This window comes from Cydia splendana, chromosome 9 (assembly GCF_910591565.1).
Source record: "Cydia splendana chromosome 9, ilCydSple1.2, whole genome shotgun sequence".
NCBI classification, from domain to species: Eukaryota; Metazoa; Arthropoda; class Insecta; order Lepidoptera; family Tortricidae; genus Cydia; species Cydia splendana.
The window spans coordinates 15,442,264-15,469,438 of record NC_085968.1 but is presented as its reverse complement, the minus strand read 5'-3'; the positions used below and the strand labels follow the sequence as shown (position 1 = coordinate 15,469,438).

The 27,175-nt window shown below is 35.0% G+C and overlaps 1 protein-coding gene across 1 annotated transcript in view; it reads right to left on the bottom strand.

The window, feature by feature from the left end:
• Positions 1 to 26,126, bottom strand: part of LOC134793636 (mucin-2-like) — an 81,203-nt gene extending 55,077 nt beyond the window's left edge. Inside the window, exons 1-2 of the mRNA XM_063765269.1 lie at positions 25,898 to 26,126; positions 5,710 to 5,835 (exon numbers count right to left, since the gene is read on the bottom strand). The gene's annotated coding sequence lies outside the window, so the exon portion shown is untranslated. The remainder of the gene's footprint in view (positions 1 to 5,709; positions 5,836 to 25,897) is intronic.
• Positions 26,127 to 27,175: the final 1,049 nt, after the last annotated feature.

The window sequence follows — 27,175 nt, the reverse complement described above, 5'->3', positions numbered from 1 at the left end:
ATCATAATATTTTATTAAATTATTTTATTAAAAACATAAATAAATCGAGGGGCATTTAAAATTCCTCATTAACCTAATACTATTCTAACGGTAAAACTTCCGTCCCATATACTTTTTGCACTAAAGACCGAATTATTCGACATCTAAATGGCGCATATTAATATAACGTCTTTATTTATCACCATTTTACTTAGTACCGTTTTTGTGAAGTAAACACACAACAAGTAGTAAAGGAACTATGAATTCTACAATAGTATAAAAAAGCACTATAATAGAATTTCAAATGCTACTATAGTATAAATTAACACTATAATGGCGTTTCTGACAACAAATTAGCACAAGAGTCATGCATTACATCACTTTTATAGACCTAAAACGTCACGGCTGACACTGCTACAGGTCTACTATATCACTGAATGGCACTAAAGATACGCCATTTCGGCTTTATACAACCTTCTTAGGTCTTTTATAGGACCTTAGGTGGTATTTAGGAAACGTTCTATTGACCACTATAGTACCACAAATTGTTACTTGGGCTATTACTAAGACTTCGCTGTCCGTCCGTCCGTCCGTCCGTCCGTCTGTCACCAGGCTGTATCTCACGAACCGTGATAGCTAGACGGTTGAAATTTTCACAGATTATGTATTTCTGTTGCCGCTATAACAACAAATACTAAAAACAGAATAAAATAAAGATTTAAATGGGGCTCCCATACAACAAACGTGATTTTTGACCAAAGTTAAGCAACGTCGGGAGTGGTCAGTACTTGGATGGGTGACCGTTTTTTTTTTGCTTTTTTTTGTTTTTTTTTTATATGGTACGGAACCCTTCGTGCGCGAGTCCGACTCGCACTTGCCCGGTTTTTTCTTGACACTCACGTCTGACCAGGTGACAGTTCTTATACAATTTACCTAGTTTACTATTATAATTTTACACGTCATCGTAACAAGAATCATATTACTTGTATAGCCTTTACTTGAATATTATTAAACTTTAACTGGTTATTATTAAACACGCAATCTATCATAACCATGCATATTATACAAAAACTTAAACGCCCTATCCAATATGGTTATCATTGTTATCAAGATACAACGTTGAAGCCGTTAAAGGTCGGGCGGAGTTGTGGATAGTAATGAGATAAGTACTGTCACAGTTGGCAGTGCTAAATTGTTTTAAGATCCCTAAAAGCGCATGATACATTGATAATAATGTATTTAGTGGTTGTATTCATAGGCCTTTTCAAATTAGACTACTTACGCCAATATTGAAAAGAATGACTGGAATTTCTACAAATAGCCAAATCGTGACGGCTAATAACAATTCAAATCATGAATAACAATTCGAGACGGCATTGATTTGTAAAAAATCCACTGGGCCTGTCACACGTTTGAATGGTCACACCTTTATCAGATAAAGTTGCAAGTGCAAGGAGGCTTTTAAAATAGTCGATAATTGGTGACTACTGGAACAACGTGACGGGTGGCTGGGGGCTCTTGCTCGATGTAATATCAATTTGCTCGGTGGCCTTGGCACACTGGCGTAGAGTTTCTCTCAATATTGGGAGCACGGCTAGGTTCCGTCACTGAGCGAAATTCTAGAGAGCTAAAACAGGAACTAGTGTTTGGTGCTAATTGTATTTGGTACGGTTTTCAGACAGGCGAAAATGAGATATATTTGTGTAGCTTGAGTTATTCTCCATTTATACTCCAAGAAACTGTGTAATTATTGAGAAATTAAATAATATTTTCAAGGTGTCATCTAATTCGTCAAGTTGTCATAATGTTTGAGATTGTATTAGCAAAGTATTAGTTAATTCTTAATTAACTAATACATACAATACATCCTACAAACAGGGATTGTTACCGGTATAACTAAAAATCAAAATAATATATCATACCTTTCACAATATTCCTTTGATAATATAGAATAGTATTTAGGTAAGCATAATGATTGATCACATTAGCTAAATTAAGTGCATAAATATTTGAATACCGGTTTATTTATATGAAAAATATCCCGGTATAGCTGCTTTGTTACTGCACACCGTTGTATGGGGACCTTGCACTTTGAGACTATGCGCTGAAACTTGGCACAGTTGATTCTTAGCTGGTCTTGAGCAGATACAGACCGGGAGCCGTCGAGAGCCACCTCTCATTTAGTGAGGGGGGAGGGGGAAAGTTCGACGCTGCCGCGCTTCACTTGGAGCAACATTTCTCAAACTATACCTATTAGGGAATGTAATATATCATTTTCGGATAAATTAAGGATGAGGAATCTAGTTTTGGAACAAAAACAATGCACTTTCTAACAAAAAAAAAGCATAAAGTAGAAAAGACTAAAAAACGTATTTTTGATTTTTTCATAATTTCCAATTTTTTTTTAAAGTGTAGCAGGAATCTGAAAACAAAAAATACAGTCGTAAAGCTACACTTATTACGTTTAAGAAAATATATAGTTTAATATACAAAACTGTTGATAAATGGGAGATAAAAAATAATATTAAGCGTGGGTCAGAGTGATCTCAATACAAAATATTATGAATGTGGGAAAGTTACTTATAATTTGTTCTACAATCGTTTATTTTTCTTGTTTTTCGTAAATAACTCGTAAACGGTAGCCCACAGCAAAAAAATATTTTTTACGTAAATAATCTGTTTCAGATTTCTTATAAAATAAGTACTACTGTTTTTCGGTACCATCAATATTAAAAAAAATATTGAAGGGAGAAAATAAATACTTAGGTCCCCTTTTTTAGTCATTCGTAAATAACTCGTAAACGAAGGCCAATAGCAAAAAAAATTTTAGTACATGAATAATTTACATAAAATTTCCTACAAAAAAGGTCATTCGAACTTTTTCGCTAGGATCAATATTAAAAACGATATTAAAGAGAGAAAATAAATTCTAAGGTCCCCTTTTTTAATATTGATCCTAGCGAAAAAGTTTGAATAACCTTTTTTGTAGGAAATTTTATGCTAATTATTCTTGTGTTAAAATATTTTTTGCTATTGGACATCCTTTACGAGTTATTTACGAATGACTAAAAAAGAGGACCTTAGTATTTATTTTCTCCCTTCAATATTTTTTTTAATATTGACCTTAGCGAAAAAAAGGAGCACTTATTTTATAAGAAATCTGAAACAGATTATTTACGTAAAAGATATTTTTTTGTGTGGGCTACCGTTTACGAGTTATTTACGAAAAACTAAAAAATAAACGATTGTAGAACAAATTATAAGTAACTTTCCCACATTCATAATATTTTGTATTGAGATCACTCTGGCCCACGCTTAATATTATTTTTTATCTCCCATTTATCAAGAGTTTTGTATAATAAACTATATATTTTCTTAAACGTAATAAATGTAGCTTTACGACTGTATTTTTTGTTTTCAGATTCCTGCTACACTTAAAAAAAAATTGTTAATTATGAAAAAATCAAAAATACGTTTTTTAGTCTTTTCTACTTTATGCTTTTTTTTTGTTAGAAAGTGCATTGTTTTGGTTCCAAAAAAAAATTCCTCATCCTTAATTAAACCGAAAATGATATATCACATGCCCTAATAGGTACAGTTTTAGAGAAATGTTGCTCCAAGTGAAGCGCGGCGGCGTCGAACTTCCCCCCCTCCCCCCCACTAAATGAGACGTGGCTCTCGAGGTCTCCCGGTCTGTATCTGCTCATGACCAGCTAAGGATCAACTGTGCCAAGTTTCAGCGCATAGTCACAAAGTGCAAGGTGTCGTGCAGTAACAAACTAGCTAGTATTGGGTCCGCCTACAAATCTATGCACATATATACAAGTACGGTTTTGTTAATTTGTTAGCGGGAAAACCGAGTCGACATACCCGATGTAACATGTTGTGAGGCTCATTAAACCGCCCGTGGCAATATTTTCGCAACGTTTGTTTAGGCCAAAAAGAATTGTGATTTTGTTTACAATGTTGCCTCGCAACTCGCACTGGTTTGTCAATTGGCAACTGGCAAGGTAAACACGGCATTTTCTATGTAATTACCGGGCTTTACGAACGCATTCTTTAATATTGCCAGTATTTTTTTATAATTTGGATTGCGTGCCCTTAAATTTCTCTATTAACACGATTGTATCCATTGGAAGTTTTTTTTCTTAATTAACAAAACTTCCCTCAGACATAGACGTATTGAATATATTAAAACGGGTTACTCACATATTTTTAAGTCGAAGACTGCTCGACATGTTTCGCTCTATAACGAGGAGCTTCATCGGTAGCACGCGTTGGCGGGCCGACGCAGAACATAAATCATAAATCATATATTTATTTGTAAACATAGGTTTTTACAGATATAATTGTACACTTAAAAAGAGTATCACTATGTTTAGCCATTAGGCATACAAATATTTTCCAGATGGTGCATGCATATTTACAAACTTAATCTATAAAAATAAAATATAATTTAGTAATTTACATTCCTTCATATACCTATATAGTTAATATTCTGTATCAGACAAATATTCTCCGATCGAGTAGTATGCTTTCCTAACTAAAAATTTAAACAGACTCTTTTTGAAGATACTTATGTCATCTAATTTAGTGATATCATCTGGCAGTTTGTTATAGAGTTTAGGGGCCATGCCGAAAATACTTTTGGCCATAAAAGCCGTTTTTATTGATTTTATATAAATTTTCTTGCAACGACGTGCACTATTGGTAACAGAAAATTGGCTAATATTATTTTTAACATATACCGCTACTTCGTAAATATACAGGCAAGGTAATGTGAGTATGTTGAGCCTAATGAAATTTGGTTTGCTGGTTTCGGTTTGTGGAACCCGACACACAGATCGTAGACATTTTTTCTGTGCCTTGAAGGCCATATCTCGGTCTGTGGAGTTTCCCCAGAATATTAAGCCATATCTCAAAGTTGAGGTAACATAGGATTGATAGGCGGTTAATACTGCTGTTTCATTGACAGTTTTAGCCAGATTATATAGAGCAAAGGCAACATGTCGAGCAATCTTTGACTTAAAAAGACGTGAGTAATCCGTTTTGGTAAGTATATTTAATTTATTTTTATCTTTATAATTATAAACCACTGAGCTTTTTTAAATGTATTGGCGAGTATGTTAATCCTACATATTATTTTGACTTCTTTCGATATATCCCAATTTGATGATTTATTTGTGTTTTACGACGGTCACAATTAACCATCACAGCCTGACACTGACAATTCGTCGTAGATTGCTAGTAAAAAAAAGGATATTAATGCTAGGTACTGTTCTTTGTTGACCCGGAAATTATCGGTGTCAGGTGTCGATTTCAGCGTAGTTAAATAGGCTGTTTATACAAATACTGTTTCTCTCAAGCACTATTTGATTTACCACTACCAGCGGTTACTCAAAAGGAATAACCTACTTTAAAGATTATCCGACCGATGCAGGGCTTAGACTCTGCATACAACTTTACTGACCTCCTCTACACGATGGCCCAGCGCCGGCCACTCCAAGGGACGCAGCCATGCGGTAAAATAAGATAGCAATATCACTTGCTCCCTCTTCACTTGCTCCCTCTAACGCATAAATGCGTCCCTTGGAGTGGCCGGCGCTGGGCCATCGTGTCGAGGAGCCATAAAACTGGCGGTTTTTTCACCATGCGCTAACTCGTCACCAGCACGAGAGCAAAGCCGCTCGCTGCAGATTGTCAACTCTTAAGACTCTATGTAGAGCTTACCTCAATCTCTCTAGTATGCGCTGGTAAGGCTGCGTGGCTAGAGCGCACATAAGACCGCCCGCATGGTCGCCGGGCGCTACCTCATAGCACCGAGCGCTACTCCCGTAGAGCTTATCCGCCCATGTCCTGAAATAGAGACATTGTTATCAATAATTTAATATAATAAATTCGAAAGTAAATCTGTCATCTTCAGGCTTAAACCGCTGAACCGATTGAGGTGATGTGGAAACAATTAGAGTCCTGGGGAAAGACGTAGGATAGTTTTTATCCCGAAAATCATCACTCAAGGCGGAAAAAGAGGATGGAATTGGCTATGGAAATTGTACATGCAAATACAAATTCTACGCAGATGAATACTAGTTTGGATATTATTGGTGCGCGCGCAATTTTATACTGCGATTCGCGTCATATGCGCTTCCATTCATATGGAGGTCATATCCTCATATCATAACAATATCAAAACTTTACTGAATTGTAAAATCCGAATACCTACGGATGGACTTTCAAACGACTTTATCACATACTTGAATAAAATCTTAATTAAAACTCGTTTACTATTGCCGGAGCAGAGATATCGCATAATATATCATGTCAATGTCATGTTACACATAAATCGCACATATACAAAGCAATAGATAAGGTACCTACTTAATACACGTATTCTTAGACTTATACAAAGTATTTAATTATAAATAAATACCTTGTCACAGCGAAAACATTTAACTATAAGCTGTTAACATTCGCGAATTTTATTGACTTAGTGACATAATTGTGCTAATAATGACATCGATGCCCCTTAACCAAAGATCGCGCATAAAATAAGCATAGTAAAGTTCGATGTCGTACTTATATAAACGATTGGTTGCGGATCGTTGTCAACCAGTTTATCTAAATTAGACTTTAATATCAATCGAATTTAAATTCGACTCGGGTGACTTATGGATAGACCATTAATCACGTTTTATTTTACTTATTAATGTTTTAGTTGACAATAAAATACCTACCTAATTTGGTTTGGTTCGATTTCAAAAACATTAGATGTAGAATATATTATCCAATGAAACAATTTTCTTATATTTCTCCTCATATAATTATAGCTAAACAGGTTTATATTTTATTTTATAAGTACTTACAAAATTTTACGTTAGTTTACTAGCAATAATACACAAAATGATATACTACGATATAAGGTTTATTTTGCTTAGGGTAAACAACCTTATTTGGTCCTTAATTTAAATTAAATACTAGAAGTAATTGCTTTGCCAATCACTGGGTAGTATATCATAGTAATTAATTACTTAGTATTGGTTGTCAAACGCTCTTAATATTTATGGAATAACTAGTATTGTATAGAATATCGAAGAAAATAAAATAACAGATAGTGTCTTAGTGTTATGATTTAAACTTGAAATAATACTGTTTAGAGATTAAATTATTAAATCAATTAGCACAAAACAGAATAAAAAAAAAATCCATTAAAGAATAACAGTAGGTCAAATTACGCGCTTATAACCCACATTCAAAGTAAGCCAGTGTATTGACGGTAAACTGAATCTGTTTTTAATAGACGTCAGATGGGCACCAGCTAATCTCTGTCAAGATTAGAATAAAGAGATTGGCATTATGGGATTACTTTTGCAAAACAGCTCATTCAAACATCACAATCTATTGACAGGTAACATTACAGAATAATGAGAGGACAGAGCCATCTTAGATCATTTAATTCCAAAAATCGTTGTAATATCATCAATAAATATGCAATCCTTTTTGAAATGTTGCGTTTGCGTAATAGGTCATGTGCATTACACTTAACTGTGCCAATAAATGTCAATCTGTTAAATTAACGAGCTCTATCACCGTCTATCGTGAGCATCTTCGGATTGTATCATTGTGTCATTTGTTAAGTAGGTAGGTTTCAAAGAGAGGTTCTTTGCAGAAACATTTGCAGCTGAACCTACATAAATAAATAACATCTTGTCAAAGGCTCACCCAACATTAGTACCCATAAAATAGGTTTATTAAGCAGATAATTCTTTTGACAGGTGTAATGGAAAATAGTGAGGCAGAATATTTCTTTAAAACGCTAGAGCTTTATTTGTCTTTCGGACAACGGAAAACGGCCGTATACGAACAATGCTTACATGATGTCACAGCGATACGATACCGATCTGTCAGTGTCAAAAGTGTAATTTTTTCAAGTAAAAACCAATTTTTTTACTACGAAAACATCGGATTCGTATTGCTGTGACGTTTTATAAGCACTGCTCGAATACGGCCGTAAGTAATATACTGTAAGTACCTATAGTAATACATATAATGTATGAATAACTATACTCTATCTATAATATAATTACAGAAGTGCATGGGTGCATGGGACACTCTTCAATGTCTTAGTATTATCTTAATAAATTATATCTACAAGCATTATCAAGCTGCATAACATTGTTTACCAGGGCTTATGAGCAGTTGCTAAATTATACTCTTAATAGGTTTCGCGAAAATGTTACAATTTCTTAGTATGTATTAATTAAGGTGTGCAAAGGATACTCGTCAAATGTTACCGGACCGGTTGCCGCGCCGACTACGATGATGTAAATACCTCACTATTTGCTCTAGCACTGATCAATGAAATTATGAGACGCATTTAAGATAATCTGTTATTTAGCATTGAAATTTATATCGAGTTACTTGGCCAATCTTTGAGTGTAATAAGACTAATAGTTGTGAATATACGATGTCGATGTTAAAGGCAAACGAGGTTTAATTACACTTAGGAAACTCAAGCTGATTTATTGAAGAAATGTTACGGAATTTAAAAACATTTACAATTTTACAATTACATTAAATAAGGTAACTGCTCCAATTAAACAACAGTAAAGTTTAATTACTTCAATTGTTATGAAATTACAGACCATCCTTTGAGTAGTACATAGTGAATAGGAAACTAATAATTACAGTTCAAAAATATTAATTTTTGAAAGCCAGATACCGAGACATCTTGACAGACGTACTGACAGATAATAATTGAGGAGAGATGAGCGGCCATGATATATATTGATGATCAAAATATTCAACGCACAGAAGTTATTCAGTTCAATCGTCATGACAGTGTAAGGAAAGCTTAGACGCATCTTATCTATAGTTTATCATTTGACAGACGCCTTATTAATATCCTCTTGATCTAATTACTGCGACCCGTTAGCCAAACGAAAGCGTGTCTTTTTCTGGGTGACCAGGCTATTGTACGCAAAAACCACGTTTCAAGGCACACGCGGGGTCGCGCGACGCACGCGCAGCCTCGCCTGCCAAAATAATAACCAATCACAATGCAATAATTGTTCAGTAACTGAGCTCATAAGAAATAATCTCACTAATATGTCAATAGACAATCGTGTTCTGACGCTACGTGCCAGCGAGCGTGCCTATTGTTAATTTTATTGAATAGAATTACGATAAAAGCATTTGTCTTCTGACAAAAATGTCATTGTTACTTTGATTAGAATTTAATCTAGTTTAAATAGTTTGGATTGCAAATATAATTTTTGCACAGCGGGACAGATAAACCCTTTAGAGATAAAAATACCAAGCCAAGATATGCAACAACGTGTCGAGTTAAATGAGCTGTTCGCAACGTCGTGAATACAATTAAGTAATCATCAAATTCGACGTAATTGCGTTAGACAATAAGTAGCTATTGTATTGTTTGTACATTTCTATTGCTAGTGTGAAATGGAGGTGATTTGTGCAATAGAGTTACAATCCACTCCTACGTTTTGTGACACATTTGTGATTTAAATTGATTAAAACATGGTACTTACGAATATAAAAAAAAACGTTTCGATAGAAGTAGGTAAAGTTAGACTAAGAAAAGTCTGCAGAGATTTTGATAGCCCACGCACACGCAGTGCAAGTGTTATTTTAAACATCAAACTTCTATGAAATTATGAGGTATCACTAATATTTGTTCCTGAGTCATGGTTGTTTTCTATGTATATAAGTATGTATTTATCTATACAAGTATGTATATCGTCGCCTAGTACCCATAGTACAAGCTTTGCTTAGTATGGGGCTAGGTTTGATCTGTGTAAGATCAAACCTAGCCCCAGGTCCCCTAATATTTATTATTTATTTATTTATTTAAATAAGACTTGCACTGCGTGTGCTGTCAAAATCGCTGCAGACTTTTCTTGGTCTAACTCTACGAGTAGTTAAGCCTTTTCTTTGTGAATTTGTAAATTGTTTCATCTCATCTAGAATTACCTTTTTATTATTCACAATGCCTTTTGAGCACTTCGCTTTAGGCTAAGCACTACTATATTCAAAGAATTGATGTCCGATTACGCGTAGATGTTACGGATATCGAGGTCAAGGCATATTAGGTAATTAATCATAGTCAAGTCAATTGTTTTTGTTAATTAGGTAGCAGCTCCTGTGTCCTGTGTTCCTGTGTCTCAGAAGCATACTTTGAAAGATAAACTTTGGCCAAGAATTGGTACTGTCACCTGCAATAATATGTTACACAACGAGGGCCGCAAAAATATCTGACACGATCTTATTTGTAGAGCGATAAGAGCGTGTCACCTATTATATACCTTCGGAGAGTAACATATTATTGCAGATGACTGTACAACTTATGGCAATTATGCATAAAAATGACCACTTGAATTTTACTTACCGGATTAACGGGACAAGCAAACCCAATCTCAATTAAGACTAAATACCTCATAGTTAATGAAATAACGTTATTTCCTAATTCAATTTCACCATAGCGAATATGAATGACACCACCTGACATTGGCATTGCATTGCTTTCGGTTGTTGTGGTTAATTAAGGCAATAATGGAGACCGACTAAATAAGTACTTAATGGGTTTTTAAGTAGAATATGTTCGTAAAAACTGATTGTTCCGTTCCCTTGTTAGTACGAGGCCGGCAACTGGATAAAATACTAGCAAATACGCACGAATTCTCATTTTGTTTTATAAATAAAAAGTACCAGCAATCATGCCGCGAGCTAGATACTTATAATACGAGTTACTCAAAAAGAAACCTTGTATTTGTGTTGCGCTTGCTCGTATTATTTAACATGAAAAGCGTTTTTTTTTCTCAATTTAAGCGTTGTTCTGTTCCCATGGTGGGATATTGCTGGTATAAAAAAAAAACACTGTCCATGGACTAATGGACTACACAAGTACACATTAAATCATAAATTTTATTCAAGTACTTACCTTAATAAATATTTTATGTACTTCCTCATTTTATGACAGTTGATCAAACAATGGATATAGGTACTTATCAATTTATCAATAACCAATCCTACAAAGGTTAGGGATTCCCTAACCTTTAAAGACGTATGTGGAACTGCGTAAATTGAATTATAGAGTCACATGCCATTTGAAAATTTATTTGAAATACCTTTGATATCCTTATATGATGTGCAGAACAAAAGAATTCTATTATCTAATCCACGTTGAACACTAACACGAATTTGATGTTTGTTCCATTAGTGGAGCGAATTGCGGGTCATGAAATTATGATATTTAAGCATTTGATAGCTATTGTCTTATTACCTTGAAGGAACCAGATCCAGCGTATCTACTCTGAGTTCCGCATTTCAAAAGTAAATATTGATGTGTAATACTCCAAACCTAGTTCTAAATAAAATATCGAAGATGAAAATGCTTTCACCCAATTTAACCATTACCTCTATCTCCCTCTCCATTAGTCTGTGACTGGACTACTAAGTTAGTTAAGACATAAGAAGTGTCAAATTGAGTTGTACAGGCAGTAAATGCATTAGACGCGGATATGCGGCCTGAGACAGCTATGCTAGTTGCACCTTTGACCTTGCACGTGCTACTTTCAAAACACCGCATTCCGTAAACCGTCGTCGTCGTCGCACCGAGTGTTCGCAACTTCGCAAGGTACGTCATAGTTATTGTTCTTATAACACTAACCCTTTTAATAACGAGTTTTCACAATATTAGCGCGACGAAGAATTTGTATCTTTCTCTCATAATGCTTTAGGTGCATAGTAGTTTAACATTTTCGTTTGTAACTTTGAATGATATTATGGTGTAAGTGGTAGAACCATAACTATATTTACCAGAGATTTACACATGACAAGGGTAAAATGTCTCAAGGGAATCATCTTATTGGAAAAAGCAAACAGTAACTGTATAATTCAATATCCGTCAAGTGATTGGACGTTGGCAAGCGAATATTAAAAATTACCTTAAGAAGTTGTTCAAAGTTTTTGAATTTGTTATCGGTACAATATACAGCTTATCATACTATAACGATGGCCTACTTAGTTCGTATAAGCTATTTAAACCAGTACAAAACCTTGACAAAGCTGGTTATATAAATATATAACTCTTAACAATAAGGGTACTGCAGGTTGTACTTGCATATTGTCGATTAAAACAGGTTGACGGCCAGATTCGAACTTTAAGATACGTCAATTAATAGATCTAGAAACGATATGGATTAGATATGTCAGCGTCAAATGTGACGTTTCTTCAAACAAACACTGACTTTTGACACTGACATATCTAATCCATATCGTTTCTAGATCTATTAATTGACGTATCTTAAAGTTCAAATCGGGCAGTGAGTTGCTGTGTCTGATGGAGATTTCACTGGAGCTAGTCACGACTGTTTTAATTTGGTTTGTCGCTGGATGTTTTACTTTTTTTCTTAGCGGAAGCGGTCGGTCACGTTACAATTGGATACAGGTAAATTGCAGTACATAACTTTACCGACATGCTTGTGTGGACAATAATTGACTCTATTAACTGAATATGTGACGTTCCACGGCAAAAGTTACCTTATGGCGGCTGGCGCTTATGTTGTATAGCGACGCGATAATATTGGAGCGGCGTTAATAATAGCGTAAGCGCCATCCGACATAAGGTACCTTTATCCGTGGGACGTTACATATCTTTACTATATCGTATCTACTTAATCTCTAAATGATTTCCCGAATCGTGCATTAGAACTTAGAACTTCATTGTTCGCGGCAGACGTAAAAAAAAATATATATTTTTTAATACAATTTATTATTGAAATTATACAGGCACCCATCGCAAATTTTAATAAAGAAATAAGTTATATAAATATTTACTTGTTTTAACTTAGTATACCTACAATTTTTATATCCATTATAATCTGGCCAATTATATTTAACACAATCCCAAAATCTGATTCATTTGATTGAGCTGAAGTGAATTTCATTGTGTTGACAATAATAATATGATAAGATAAGATAAGAGCTTGGCTAATGACGCTCCTAGCTCCTGAGAAAGAAGAAGAAAAATGGAAGGACATAGGTATAACGGCGGGATTAATAATTTATGCGCAAAGGTAATACAGATGCAGTGAATAATTATTTTCCATCGTATTTTCACGGAAACGTACGAACGCGTCTTGCTATTTCAGTCAGTCTCGGTACAAAAAGTACTGAGGTTGACTGAAGTAGCATGACAAATACGAACGTTGCCGAGAAAATACGATGGAAAACAATTATGCACTACATCTGTAATAAAGTACGTACAGGTAGGTAGGTATGTACAATTGTACAGTTAGTCAATCGTTGACAATCTAAACTGACTTTTTGTACATCGGAGATAAATACTACTACAGTTATGTGCTTTGTTGATAGTATAGTTGAATTATCGAGAAGATGGAATTGCATTTGTAGTGGTTTTATGCTGATAGTACAAGAAAATAGAAAATTCAAATATAGAATGCCTGTAAACAAACAATACTACTACATATGCAATTCCACGCTCTCGATGATACGACTATAGTTACCTAATTGAATTAAAATTATGTATTATGATAAACAACGCTTAAGTACATACGTACTTAGAATTCTAAATAGTTTCTTAACCTTCTAAAACAAATGAGTAGTAAATTAAATTTTCATTCCTATCACGTAAGTAATTATCAAGTACTTAAGTTTACAAAGGATTGCAAATCCAACGGAGCATGTCGATCAATATCTATGTAGACTTCAAAACATCGTACTAGTTTAATATATAATTATTATATTCGTTTTTCACTTTGTTCATAGATGTAAGAAAATTATCACAAAAATGTACTAGTTTATAGTTGCTATCAGTTACATCGCTGCGGCCAAAACGATTATATGGTTCAGGTATTTTTAAGCACTACTACCGTTTTATCTGATGTGGACTGTTCGTCTTATTCATAGGTAATGTTGACTGCACTTTGGATGTAAAGTTCACCGCTAAAACAATTTTACCTAACCTATTGTTTGGAAACAATCGCTTCTTATATTTTAATAGTTTCTTTACCCTCTTCGGATGCCTTTGCAATTATCAACCTATAGTAATCTTCAAGGATTGCAGCAGTATTACACAGAGCCTGCAATAAGTAGCAGTTTGCCAGTTTAACCTATTTTAGAAGTAGATTGCCCGTGGCCATTGCTAGTAATTGTGTGATATTATTTGGTTTTCTCCTTACCGCAAAATGAGCAAATGGAGTTCAACGGAGTAGGTATAGGTATGCTGAACGGGTGATAGTTTTCCGTCATCATATGAAAATATTGGCATTGGCTTTGCTCAGATTATGTAAAACTCCCAATTAAGACAAATAAAATCGTTGTAGATAATCAACTTATTTTAAAATCTTAGAATGCAGGTTTTTCTCACACTTCATTTTTCGTTTTAGTTCTTTACAATAATAACATTTTTTTGCTCATCCTACGTATGGTTTAAGACTTAAATATATTCTTGTGTTTAGTAAAGCGTATTCTATTAAAATATAAATTAAGCCAAACGGTTAGGGTTTGCTGATGTAAAGCCATTACTATATAAAAAATGTTTTTCATTTTCTTAGTCAGATCTAACTTGTAAGGTGCGAGTACGAATTGCAATACTCGTAGTGAATTACAGTAGGTATAACAAGATACCAATTTAATATTTTCTTTTGTTGGAATTATGGATATTTCCTTTCAGACCTAACTGGGCAGAATTGCTGCAACGGAAACCGCCAATCAGTTAGCCTTATCAGGAACCTTCTAATTCAATAAAATTATAAATAGATGCATTTATTTATTACATAACAATAACAAATAAAACAGAGTCGCATTACTTATTGCTGTATTAATAACTAATGATAAGCAATCACTACCTCTCACGAGTCGCGACGACAGATGAGGCGGTTCAACGACCCCTCCCATGTAAATACTCGAACAGTGACTCCGCAATCTTTATGCACCTCACACTGCAATAACATACCTAGATGTCATTGACATGAGGTTCACTTTTCCTTGTCAGTTGTCAGTAAAAAGTTTTGCTTTATTTGCAAATCGCACTGCGTTAAACATAACATCTTATTTTCTATTTTATTTGATTTCTCGCGTGCATCACTGGTTTCGAATGAAAATAAATCGGATTTGTTAATGTTCAAACGAAATCGATAGTGGAATTGAGGTTGGTCGATTGCGATTATAATTTAATACTTCATTGGTCTTGTACAAAAATGAATAAAATAGTTCAAAGGAATGACTTTGCGCGGCGTATTTTTTAGGGTTCCGTACCCAAAAGGTAAAACGGGACCCTATTACTAAGACTTCGCTGTCCGTCCGTCCGTCCGTCCGTCCGTCCGACCGTCCGTCCGTCCGTCCGTCCGTCTGTCTGTCTGTATCTCACGAACCGTGATGGCTAGACAGTTGAAATTTTCACAGATGATGCATTTCTGTTGCCGCTATAACAACAAATACTAAAAACAGAATAAAATAAAGATTTAAATGGGGCTCCCATACAACAAACGTGATTTTTGACCAAAGTTAAGCAACGTCGGGCGTGGTCAGTACTTGGATGGGTGACCGTTTTTTTTTTGCTTTTTTTTCCGTTTTTTTTTTGCTTTTTTTTCCGTTTTTTTTTCATTATGGTACGGAACCCTTCGTGCGCGAGTCCGACTCGCATTTGCCCGGTTTTTTTTTAAATCTTGTACCTATCAATTTATATAAATTTCAGTACCTAACTAACCTTTGTAGACGTAATTATATTTATATCTATTTTTACTAGGTACATTCAAAATCCTAATTCAATCTAGAATATCTAGATAGTCAGTACTTAGATAAAACATTGTATGTGCCCCTGTTGTAAGTGCATGTGACTTTCGAATACACTTCTGTATCCTGTAATAAATAATATATAACGTACCTAAGGTTTGTGAACTCATTATTCACTTAACTTGCTGCTTATTTCAATCATAGTTTTTATTTAATTTAATTTTTGTTATGCTATCTCTCCTCTCTTGTTATTTAATTTTCTTTGTTAGCGTAATAGTTCTTTTGTTTTTTTTTTGCCATGGTGTTTGTAAATTTATATGGTGTTTTTTTGCAGCTGCCATATTACCTATAAATGATTTATCTATGTATCTAACCGAGTTTTATTGATCCACAAATAATTAGTTTGTTATGAAAATAAAATTGAAATAATAGGAAGCTGTTGTAGTTGTAAATGTCACGCAATTTATTTATTTAATGCAATTTATTTATTTAGTGCTTTTGTAGGAAAAATTTGCAATTATTTAAACTTTAAGGTTCTTATAGCCTAAGGGCTCATTTAGACGGCGCGCAAACTTGCATGCGATTTTAGTTACGTTGCGGACAATTGAGGTTAGGTTACATCCAATTCAGCCGACCGAACAAATAACGCAATGTAACGAAATTCGCATGCGAGTTCTCGCACCGTCTGAATGAGCCCTTACAAATGTTACCTTTAAATAATATCTATCAACATTTATTATGAAGATTTTATTAGTTACTGACACCACTGAAACGTCTTCACTGTGTAAATATTGTTATAATAAGCTGACATGGCATGACCAATGTAATATTAATCTGGCATATATTAAGTCTACAAGTCTTCCAACCTTCACAATACGTAGGGTACTTGTCAAGTGATTGATAACTAGTGTGGTGGATTGCCTCACTCACTCACGAGTCTGGCACTGTTCCTACTAGGTCTGAGCCTCAGTCATTCGTTGCCTATAAAATAGATATGGAGGCCGTTTCTTACTTTAAATTCTCAACTTGATTTGTTATTGTTATGATACACCTTGCTGACATGCAGTACATTTTGCGCACACCAAATACAGCGATCGCATCATATCAATAAAGTTTGTCTGAAAGGGGTCACTTTTTAGCGACGGAACCGCCTGTTGTTTATCTTCGTTTAAGTTGTAATATTCCTAGTATTATCTTCTTATATTCAGGCGTGCAATAAAAAGTACATATTGGTATTATACTGTATTTTAACATCAAACCCATAACAGATTACAAAATCTGAATACAGCGAATGTTAAGGAAAGTACCGCTTGATTTGTTTCTGTCGTAATCATGTTGCCTACTTATGAGTTTTGATTTACATTTCATTGCAATGAGTGTCGGGAACTAGGAAACTGTATTCTGTTTACTACTAACTAAACTGTGTTAACGATGCTAGTCAGTCTATTGTTGTCTGAACTAACTAAATTGAAACTAAGACACAATTATGAATTAGTTTAGTATTTCATTCTAGTGTGAGAAGTGCGTGAGAAGGAGGAAATTGGAGTCGATTTAAAATAAAACTACTCAAGTTAGATCTTATCTAGGCTTTTGGATCAGAGTTGTGCCGTTCTCATGAGCGTTCTCTAATCTCGTTAACTTTTCCATGCAAAATCGTGAACGTTCTTGGGAACGGTACAACTCTATGTTGGATCTGATACATACATATATTTTGGAAAAACCATAATGAATGTCAAAAATCATTTAGTATGGAGAAGTGTAATTTTTTGTATTACCCAATTTTGATTTATAAAAATAGCGGAGCGCTGGTGGCCTAGCGGTAAGAGCGTGCGACTTGCAATCTGGAGGTCGCGGGTTCAAACCCCGGCTCGTACCAATGAGTTTTTCGGAACTTATGTACCTACAAAATATCATTTGATATTTACCAGTCGCTTTTCGGTTAAGGAAAACATTGTGAGGAAACCGGACTAATCCCAATAAGGCCTAGTTTACCCTCTGGGTTGGAAGGTCAGATGGCAGTCGCTTTCGTAAAAACTAGTGGCTATGTCAATTCTTGGAATTAGTTGTCAAGCGGACCCCAGGCTCCCATGAGCTGTGGCAAAATGCCGGGACAACGTGAGGAAGAACAAGATTTATGAAAATAAACATATAGTTCTAAAGAAAGGAAGCAAAACTACCTACAATGCCAACTACTTGTCTGTATGTCGAGCAAACTTCCTTATTTCTTCCACGAGTTTCTTAGAAACTATTATTTTAACACAAACCGCAGCTTTATTATACTTTATTGCAAGAATTATAATGATTATACGTCTAGACTTCGACATGAAAATATTTAGAAGTCAGTGGACAGCATAATTTTAATTTTGTCAGAATATCATTCAAATTATTTTACAGTTTAACTCACGTATTTTCAGTCACTCGTGTACCATGTTTCGGAGAGCCGAGGTCTCCATTCGATTTGGAATTAAATTGGTCATATCATATTTAGGTAGATAATTAAAATGATATAGGCAACGAGCCACCCACGACTCTTTCAACTCTTTTTCACATCACTAAGGGTGCATTTTATTCAAATATTGTTTCGATTCTCTGGTAGTCAACAAGCATGTTGTATATTTGCATCTGTATAAGTATACTTGTGGTGCTGTGACAACCGATACATTGTCGCCTTTTGACCTCTACAATACATTACTTCGATAGTCATGTCTGGATGTTAAGCGGGTGGTTGTAAAATGGGTCGCGGAGTGCACGTACCTACATACGCCACGTAACTGCAGTTGCCTCAGCGCTAGCTTGCGTCAGCGAGAGCGCATCGCTTCGCACGGAAGACTGACCCGGTGACCTTCGGCGAAATAGTTTAATAAGGCCTCATAATTATCCTAGTACTTACATTACAGTCTTTTGGAAAATTGAATTTGTATTTTGGCTTGAGTCGTGACTACTGGTTTTGTGTTAACACATCTTCCTGTTAGCGCGCAATTTTTTGTATGCACTCTCTTCTGTATCATTTGCTCCAACAAAGAACTATGTCTAACTACAACTATATATGACCGAGTAGGTACATTACTATAGTTTAAATATTTTAACTACAAAAGGATGTAATATAATGTCGTCCTGACGTTTCAAACGTTATGTAACGATCTTAATCGCTAGAAAACTGGCTAAAACGTTAAATTTGCGAGTAGACTGATCCACTTTTGTGAAAATCCTAGCGTAAAAGGAAATAATCATGATAAGATATCAACAGTATTATTATTTGTCAGTTTTCATACGAAGTAGAATGTAACGAAACGTCAAAGTTGTTGTACACGGCATAAATAATTAATTGTAAGTGACAATGTAGCTATTTTCGTGATTATTTCACGAATAATTATTTATTAAGAAAATGATTAATTCTATCCATAAATATTGTAAATAAGACGAGCATTGTAAATGACTGCTCAGATCTAGGCCAATACACACATACTTCTGAGCTTTCGTTCAGCCATGGCATTTGCTGGAAATGCCGTGAAGATGACGGACCGCCGGGCGCATGACATTTCTAAGCATCGATGCCAATGGTCAAGGACAATCACATGTACAGTGTGGCACCTTTGTAATAAAGTACTTGTTTAGGTACGATTTAACAGGTGGGGAAAAAACGTCTCCGGTCACATGCGATTACTCGGCATGCGAGTAATCGCGTTTTTGGCAAAAAATATTTTTTGGTACCTACAAGCTTTTATCGCTGACTATACTTTTCTTTCCACAGGCACTAACACTGATCGAGACAATTCTAACAACTAAATCGGGAAGTGGGTCAATGAGCTTCCAAGATTTGATCCACGTAGGTTTTACATGGTTACAAAAAAACCATATTAATATAATTTAAACAATCACTTCGATAGTGTAGTAAAAAAAGTGACTGAGATTTATACTCATTTAAGAGAAAAAATATTTATCGTAATAATTCCCATTCCTTTATTCTACTCATATTCCTAAGCCGCAACCTGCGTTTTCTGACGAGAGAGCGTATGATTAAAGCAACTGAAGGCTGACGCGAGTCAAAGTCATCGTATAAACCCAAATGCCAACTGCCGGATGATACCCAAATGCCGGTTGCATGCTAAACCACTGTTGAAACACTTGACTTACGAATTCATACGGAAAATAACGCGTAAACGGTATCTAATTGTACCGAATGGTACCGAGGAGGAAAAAAGAATATTTAGTAAACGAACTCGTCCGGAATGCGGTCGGGTGATTCGTTCAATTCAGTTTTGCATATTGCTGTCATTCTGATCGCCTATTAAGTACGAACGAGCAAGAATCGGTAAAAGTCACACTCCGATTACGTGTTAGAGTTACGGATGACGAGATCACGTAACACTGGTAAACGCGGGAATCAATGGGCATTAGGAATACCACTTGCAAGGAGTCAGCGTTCTTTGATATTCAGAATGAATAATTTGCAATATTTCCGATAAAGAATGACGTTATGGTATTGCAATGTTTCTTGTATGCTGGGTCGGTGCAATTATTTACCGCTAAACTCTTAAGGGGCCCACTGATTAACAGTCCGCCGGACGGTATCGGCCTGTCAGTTAGAACAAAATTTTGACAGTTCCGAACAACTGACAGGCCGATACCGTCCGGCGGACTGTTAATCAGTGGGCCCCTTTACGAAGGAAATCATATTAATTTCAATTATACATTATTTTGAATAGATAATAAATATGTATTCTAATTTTTATCGACAGTGATATTCTTAGTAAGTAAGTAAGTACATTATTGATAGCTGATTGTAGATCCTTTTAGTTTCAAGTCCGGTTACGCTTCACTAGAGTTACTACACTGTTAGCAAACTCACTGGCACGTGCCACTTTACCTAAAAAAGTTATTTTCCACGATTATGACTTAGGAATTCCTTTATTCGGCTAATCGATTTGGCTCTTGAAATCAATAATCAAGGTTGCTGGGCGTACTTCGGATATTTTGAAAGAGTAGGTATCTTTAGGCTTTCTCGTCTGGGGTCGTTGGAAAGTGTTCGCCGCTGCGCGTGAGCATGTTAGTTGCGCCACCTGTCGAAGGTCGCGCTCGAGTTTGAATTTTATAAATCAATATCTTAGTAGCAGATTCTTTTATTGTTTTTAATTTGTTTTTTTGCTATTTAGCGGCATTTCTGTGCAAAGAATAAATATTTTTAGTGAGAGTAACCTACCGGTTTAATATCGTTTGATTTTTTTGTGACACATTTTTACTACATTTTGATGTTTGAATAAAACAAAAACTCATTTTTTTAATGCTTTTATTTTATGATATATGAAATAGTCTCGAATATTTTTTCTTATTAGCGTAGACGAACACAGGGTGTACCTTGTATGTACCTACCTATGTTTTTGCGAGTTTACGATTTTTCGAAAAGAGGGTAGATCGTTAATTAGTAATTATGTACGTATATGAGCGATCAAACCCACAACACGTCAGTTACTCCGTGAATATGGCATGTGCAATTATGCAGAAATATCGTGATTGGCCAAAACAAACATACATGAATACCCCATATTCATACAAAACCGATTTTTTATCACTGTATCACTTACAATGACGCGGCTATATCGATACTAAAGAACGCTTTTGAAAATACAAATACAAACAACAAGGAATGCTGCATTGAGTTTAAAATTGAAATGTTGTGTGATGTGGCTCGCATGTAAATCATCATGCAATCGATGTAGACTTGTACCTAGAGGTAAGTTACTCGTATTATCAACCTTAACATCAACAGCCAAAAGTTTCTTGTTGTTGTTTGTTGCAGAAGTTTTATTATTATAAGATATGTAAAGTCAACCACATTCATCAGAGTAAAATTGGTATTCAATTATGATAAAAGTTCACTTTATACGGAAATCTCCATATAAATACATTAAAATATTATACATAGTTTGCATGTATTTTTAATAAACTAATTGAAAAACGGTGTTTTAAGGTTTTTGCATTGATCAATATACTTTCATAATATTTGTAGTGGTGGACTAGGATAACGTGTATTATGTCTGTTTGTTTTTTCACACTTCACAGTATCACAAAAAAAACATGTGCAACATACATAGTAACACTTGAAGCTCATGTAATTAGTTACGATCTTACGATTTACTGGATGCACGAACAGTAGGTAATCGAAGCAATTACGATAAAAGAACCGAAAACAAGAAATACAAAGCGTAATTGTTTTTCTACAATCCAATAGAGTTTTAGTAATTTAAGTTAAAAGCTGCAAGCACGACTACATGATTATTTTACAATGTTACATACTCACATCAACACTAACTATTGGTGAACCTTATGTATTTGCAATAAAGTTTACGAATAGCCAAGTAATATTGTGGAGGACGGTACAGTCACTTGCAATAATAAGTTACCTACTCTTCAAAGGCCGCAAACATATATGACACGCTCTTATGGCTCTACAAATAAGATCGTGTCAGATATTTTTGCGGCATTCGTTGTGTAACATATTATTGCAGGTCTTCTTCTTCGTTAGGTACACTCTTGACAGAGTGACTGTACATTATAATTTTGATTTTACGTGGCATTGGTCACTCAATTTGAATTTGAAGCCCTCACTCGACTCGATTCCGGGAAGTCAAAAATGCGAATCGATCAATTCGTTACAGCACTCACAACTAATGGATTGTATTGTATTTTTAACAAAACTGTGGAAAATGAGTTCCGTTTATGCTTTAAAAAATGCTTTGTGCGTAGTACGACTATGTATAGTAGTGGGGGTAATACAAGCGCCGACATGTGTTATTTAATTTAATGGGACGATGTTTTTTGTCAGCGCGGCGCCAAATTTACGCAGAGCAAATAGCTCATTAATGTTATTTCCACGGATTTGTGCATGTATGAAATACATTACAATTCGAATGGACTGCAGATAACGTTCCGACTAATTACTATTATTGCGAAAGAGTGATATAATTTTCATTTATGATTAATGCATTATTTTGCCTCGGGGGTCTAAAGCGCAGATTATTTAGTTACTGGTTACTGGTGTAGTAGTTTGTCATCAACTCATCACTCATGAATATAATGGTAAAGTGTATGTATATTAAAATATCCTCGTAAGACCCACTATATATTTTTTTCTATTTTTTATTTGAATTTTACAACAATGTCGTAGTAATTTTAAATTAATATAATTTGTTTGAGAATGCAATGAAGCAAAATAAGTGCTTGTTTATCTGGTTTATGAAAATCAAAACCATATGAATATACTTCATTATCTTATTACTTCCCACCTATCCTTGATACCTAATTTGTTAACAATTTTATCTACACACATATCATAAACTCTCTATGACGCCTTCAAAATCCGTAAATAATGGCCCACATTACGATAAACTGTTTTGTTACAGCAAATTTCTTATCTGTGAAAATGTGGTAATAGCTTCATTACTATATCAAAATCGATTTGGTAACGCATTCAAATTTCGAACATCTCTGAAAAAAAAAAGCAATTTGATTTGACCCCTATTCTAATATCAGTCGAGATGACGTTTTATTCGAAATCAAATGACAATTGCATACAATATTGACAAATCCCGCATGTAAGTTGGTATCGGACGATATGGTAATCGACCCCGACTCTAGTTTATCTCTGAATTTAAAAAAAACTACGGATACGTGACATGCGTGAAAAAAGTTTCCTTTTGCCGCCATTTGACGTACAGTTTTATATTTTAATTAATTTGTAAGTAAAAAATAATTTGTTTTGTTGTTTTTAAAATAACTATAACAAAAGTTTCGTGTAAAATGTGCGATAAAGATATTTCGGAGACGCCAGCTCATATCCGCGAGTTCCGCCAGAGAGGAAAGTGCCCCAATGTCGGCTATAATATGAGGTTAGTGAATATATCATAGAAAGTTTATAATATGTGTGTAGATAAAGCAGTGTATGTAACTGTACATAATTAGGCATTAAAACACTCGTCTGATACTATTATGAAACTCATTTCATTCGTTTCATAAACCCACACTCGTATTTTAATGCCTATCATTATGTAGCAGTCACATAAACTACTATTATTTCTGATCCCAAAATCCTCAGACAATGAAATGTTAACAAGTGTGTTATTACTTATTTTCCTTTAAATAGTCGTGTGTAAAATATTAATTTATTTGATGGCTATTTTGTCAGTTACATAAGAATGTAAGTGAAAAATAGCCATCAAATAAACTAGATTCTATTGTGCAAGTGGGTTTCGTCAACAAACTTCACGAAGCGATATGTCAAATGCATTGGAAATCAGATAGGGAAAGCCGAATGTCGAATAAAATACTTATTCGTATTTCGTGAGCAAAATGTGCGATGGGGCTATAGGAGTTACTTTCGATCTTCTATTAGTCCCAGAGGCACGCTAAGCATGTTGATTGGACGGTATAAATAATGTTTAGAGTTGTAGAGTTATAATAATTGTACTTAGGTATGTGTTTGCCACCTTATAATGAATGTAGAGTAGGCGGGCTATATTTTGGTTTATATTTTTTATAAAAATATCTTTAGATGTGCCTCTATTTCTAACATTACTTACTAAGAAACTGCAAAACGAGATGTTATAATATTAATTTATGCGCGAAGTAAAGACCATAGGATTCATTTCCCAGTAGTTTTAATTGCTTAACACCATAATCTATATCAAAAATCAGCGGCCACTATTAAAGATGGTGTCAAATTAGTATACATGATTGAGATATTTAAAGTGATTTCGAAGAAGATCACCTAGATACAGATGGGCGTTGAAACGGGTTATATGTTGCTTAAATTCCATAAGGTGGTTTTCAATGATAATATGATTTGGCGAAGGCAAACATGCAAATGCTGTTAAAGATTTTTCGTCAAAATATCATCGTTATAGGTAATTAGGTGGTTGATATGTTACCGGTGCCACGAGAAGTTAGTTTATTTGGCTTATAACAAAGCCATTTATAGATTGCTTTACGGAAAACAGAAAACTGTATGACTTGGAGACTCTGACAGTTAGCTGACGCTTTAACCTCCTGAGACCCAGAAGCAATTGTTTTGTTTTTGAAATTGGAACCCTGTTACACAATAAAAGTTCAAAATAGATTTTGGAATATGTAAAAAAAAATGTTCGCAGGGACTTAGGAGGTTAAGTTAGGCAGTCTATCAGGTGCTCTCGGGCCAATCTGCACTCGTACACGGGAGAGGACATGTTTTAAGATACCTTAGTAGACATGATTGCTTTGTATCAATTCTGAATGAATCATCTAATTTGCATTTAAGTTTTAGCTTCAGCTAAACAAGTAACTACATTTACCGTCTTTAATAAATCCAAGCATGACATTATTTGCATTAAATTCTGTCAAGTAGAACAGCCTACATAAAGTCCGCAAGACAACACGTGTCCACAAAGCACAAACCAGTTCAGTATCCGATTGCGAGTCTTGATCACTCGTTCACCGAGTAGCCGGGTGACCGACCAGAACATTCATAAATCTTATGCCCGCCCATTTCTAAGTCCGACCTCTGATGTATACATCGTTGCTATGAATTCTGGGGCCTAGTTATATTAGGAAGTAGTCGCGATAACATGTTTTGCGAACGTTGTCTGCCACCGGTGACTTTCATCACAGCCTATAAATATACATGGGGTAATAGTGGTAACAGGGGTACTTATGCCGAAAGCCTGATAAACAATTTGATTCAGAAGACCATGGGCTAACTAGGCGTTTAGGAAATATAAATCTCTTTCAGAAGCTTCAGGTTAAGTATAGAGAATTGATTTAAGTCCATTCACGAAGAAATTAGATGCGTCCTGCTACTTATTATTGTGTCTCTACTTATTTTGTGTAATATTTTATGTAATTAAATAAGAAACTAATGCAAAAAAGTTTATCGAATCATATCAATGTTTAAAAGATAGTTTATAAAATAAATGACTCTACACAAGTTCCTATATTTATATTTTATATACATATTTAAATTTTAAGGTAAATTTCTTATCAGTTCTTCAAACAAACAATACAGAATGGGCACTTCTTATGATTGTTAAGTATAAATTAGACAGTTTGACATTAAAAAATACTTATATTTACAATTACAGTCGACGTTCTTCTAATTATTATGCTAAACACTTACATTTAAGTCCCATTAACATCCAATATTGCCGGTACAACACAACTTTTCAATCGATCGGTAAAATTCAATCAACAACCGTCGGAAAAACCACGAAAATAGAGAAACACAATGCGCGTCGATTAAACAACGAACAAAAAGTTTTATAAAACACGATAATTCGTAAATAATGCAAAGAGCGATACGTAGCTCCGCGCGGCGGCGAATAGCAAAACTGACGCACGCAACCAGCTGGCGCCGCCAAGGTATTGTTAAAAGTTACTTTTACTTGCGAGACTTCTGACTCTAGGCAGGTTATGAGACCTCCCGCCGTAATGCCGACTCTACCGATTCGCGTACACGCGAAAGAGAAAAACATACATGACGCAGCTCTGCTTATGTTTCTACGGTATACCCTAGAATACCTATTTGTGCAAGATTAAAGAAAATTATTGCTATGCAAAATTATTGGTCACGGTTGATTGATATTTTAGGTGAGTATTGCCTTATTTCCTGGCAGTATGCGCGGATGCAGGGCATGGCTAATACCGATACCGAAACATTACAAGAACTTCCACTTATAACTATACACAATAAAAAACAATGCATACAAGTCTCATTAGGGTTCCGTACCCAAAGGGTAAAACGGGACCCTATTACTAAGACTTCACTGTCCGTCCGTCCGTCCGTCCGTCCGTCCGTCCGTCCGTCCGTCCGTCCGTCCGTCCGTCCGTCTGTCACCAGGCTGTATCTCACGAACCGTGATAGCTAGACAGTTGAAATTTTCACAGATGATGTATTTCTGTTGCCGCTATAACAACAAATACTAAAAACAGAATAAAATAAAGATTTAAATGGGGCTCCCATACAACAAACGTGATTTTTGACCAAAGTTAAGCAACGTCGGGAGTGGTCAGTACTTGGATGGGTGACCGTTTTTTGTTTGTTTTTTTTTTCTTTTTTTTTGCATTGTGGTACGGAACCCTTCATGCGCGAGTCCGACTCGCACTTGCCCGGTTTTTTTATAACTTAAGATTAAATGGTAATAATTAGCTCAACAACAACTTTTCAATCCAAGAAAAAAAAAACATGACTTTACAGTTGTTAGTTTCTTATAAGTAAATAATACGGAAATAACAACATTTTATAATAAGAACATTCTTAAATGGCTAATGCGGATCAGCAGTATACATTCATTAAAAGAGGTAATACGGAAAACGATAATATGAATATCGAGGAAATTACCTCAAAATGTTCGTGACTTACACCAGTTTTTTACTTAAATATCTGAGACGTGTATAT